This window comes from Suncus etruscus, chromosome 11, assembly GCF_024139225.1.
Source record: "Suncus etruscus isolate mSunEtr1 chromosome 11, mSunEtr1.pri.cur, whole genome shotgun sequence".
NCBI lineage: Eukaryota > Metazoa > Chordata > Mammalia > Eulipotyphla > Soricidae > Suncus > Suncus etruscus.
The window spans coordinates 4,407,813-4,410,827 of NC_064858.1; positions in this window are offsets into that span (position 1 = coordinate 4,407,813).

Here is a 3,015-nt window from a genome sequence, read left to right on the forward strand (position 1 = left end):
GGGAGAAGAGGGCCTAAAGGTATTTTTGGTGACTGTACCTGAGCCCAGAGAAGTCCTTCACCCATTCAGCAGAAATCCTCTTGTTCCGCTTACTCAGGGACCACAACCCAGACAGGACTCCTTAGTTGGGGCAAGGGATCTTCTGCCCTGGCAAGGTCTGCAGCTCTTTATCATGAGGACCCCTTTCACTTGAGAGGGGGGAGAGAAAATGCTCCCTGGACCCATTAGTATAGCAGAAAACTGTTCTCTAGCTGGACAAATACCTCGCTTTTCTGTATTCCTCACTTCTACTGTACAGTTGTGCTGGGAATGGATTTTCACACAGCCGTTGGTTGGTGATTTTTCCCCCCCTCACATCTGGCCAGATGCTGATACCTCCACCGTATACTTGAAAAGTTGAAAAATTAATAGAAACAGCAGCTGAGAGATTGGGCTAGGTATCTCCCTCGCTTTATTCTCCTGCACAATCCCCACCTGCTTTGCAATGCAACACATCCTTGAAGAAAACATTACTTGACATTTGAAACTACTGTCTATTTCCAATGTACCCAGTGAGATAAGCAGAACGTTGGGTCCAGAGCAAGAGCCAGGGAGAAAGATGTGTGTGTTCTGTACTCTATTTTCCTTTTCCCCTTGAAATGTGCCACTATCCATGAGCCACTTTGCCTTTCTGTGCCTCTGTTTCTCTACCTCTAAAGGGGTGGGGTGATTCTCCCAGGCAATGGTTTCAGTATTCCTGGACAGCACTGTAGTTACTCTGCCTTCTTGGGACCAAGTAGACACGTGTGGCTTTAAGCAATGGGCAAGCAAGCAAAAGACATACAGACTACAAGGGTGTGAGTGAGTCCATGAAGCTTTCGTTTTTGTTTCTGTTGAAGGCAAGATTTTTCTCCATTCTCTGGTAAAATGTGGCCAAGGAACAGGGACTTTTGAAAGCTGTGCTTAAAAAAAAAAGCAATATTCCACCTGTCTGGTGAGCTTGTTGGATGTTCTCTGTAGGCCTGTTTGTGCCCTTTAGCACCTTGAGAGACCTGTGAACCAGGCTGATTTTTTGGCTTGAATTTGGCATGAACGATACTCAACTTCTAGCTTCTGAACTCAACCCTGACCATGAACTATTGTAGTTCCCTGCATGACTGTCCCAGAGTTGATGGAAAATCATTGTTTCTAAAAAAAAAATGGGTTATATGACCATTTAAAAAAGCTTTTCTTTTCTATCTTTTTTTTTAAAAAAAGATTCTAAACCAATTTTTGGACTGAAAAGAAACACACACACACACACACACACACACACACACACACAAAACCAAAACTGGGGTGTGACTACTATGTGACAAACTATGGTGTCTGGTTGCAGGTGTCATCGGCTCCCAAGGCATTTTATGCCACAATCAGGGTCATGTTGAGAAGTTCAGGATCTTTTGTTATGGTGATGGTGGTTGTGTTAGAATTTAATCATTTGGGGGCTCCCCCAAGGCATTTTATGCCACAATCAGGGTCATGTTGAGAAGTTCAGGATCTTTTGTTATGGTGATGGTGGTTGTGTTAGAATTTAATCATTTGGGGGCCGGGCGGTGGCGCTAGAGGTAAGGTGCCTGCCTTGCCTGCGCTAGCCTTGGATGGACCGCGGTTCATGGTTCGATCCCCCGGCGTCTCATATGGTCCCCCAAGCCAGGAGCAACTTCTGAGCGCATAACCAGGAGTAACCCCTGAGCATCATCGGGTGTGGCCCAAAAACCAAAAAAAAAAAAAAAAAAGAATTTAATAATTTGCTCTCACCCCCTTGTCAGTGTTTTTGCACTTTGAAAAAAAAAGGGGGGGGACTGTCTTAACATAGCATTTCTGAGTGCTTTTTTTTTTTTTTTGCCCTTTCAATTAATTCTTTGATTATAAGATGGACTGCCATGAAGAATGACAAGGAACCATGTCAAATGCTGATTGTGGCATAAAATGAGTGTTTTATGGAAATGTGCCAGGACCACTTCCAGTTCACATCCACGCACACATCTGCCAATGGCCAAGGCTCGCTTAGATTTTGCTTTATAGAAGTAGTCCTAGCATGTTATAATTGCCTTATGTAAATAAAAAGGCTATTTATTTATTAAGTTTTCCAATACTATTTATTAATCTCTGTGTGTTTTAAAATAAAATAACTCCTTTCTAGCTGAACATGGCTTGGTTTTATTGTTTTGTTTATTTATTTATTTTGGTTTTCGGGCCACACCTGGTGACGTTCAGGGCACATTACTCAGAAATTACTCCTGGCAGGCTCAGGCGATATGGAATGCTAGGGATCGAACTCAGGTCAGCCATGTACAAGGCAAGCCACTGTGCTATCGCTTCAGCCTCTGATTTTTTTTTTTTTTTTTTTTTGGTTTTTGGGTCACACCTAGCAGTGCTCAGGGGTTATTCCTGGCTCCAGGCTCAGAAATTGCTCCTGGCAGGCACAGGGGACCATATGGGGCGCCGGGATTCGAACCGATGACCTCCTGCATGAAAGGCAAACGCCTTACCTCCATGCTATCTCTCCGGCCCCGATTTTTTTTTTTTAATTTGAAATATTTGCTGTGTTCTTATATTCCCTATCATTCTTACTCCTCACTAAAAATTCTCAGTTAGTGCACTGGTTAGGGTGCTTGCCTTGCACGGGACCAACCCAGGTTTGATCTCTAGCATTTCATATGGTCTCTTGAGGATCCCTGAGTGTAAAATCAGGAGTAAGTCCTTAGCACAGCCAGGCATGGCTCAAAAATAAAAGCGAAACCAACTTCTAGTTTATTTGTTGGGGTGGGCGTGGGATATAGCCAGCAGTGCTTAGGGCTTACTCCTAGCTCTGTACTCAGAATGATTCCTGGCTGTGCTCAGGGGGTCCCTCTGGGGTGCCGGGACTGCACCTAACTGAACCATCTGCAAGGCAAGTGGCCTACCACTGTACTATCACTCCAACTCCATTTGCAGTTTCTGTATTGGAGAGATAGCGTAGGGGTTAAGGTGCCTGCTTTACAGGCGGAAAGC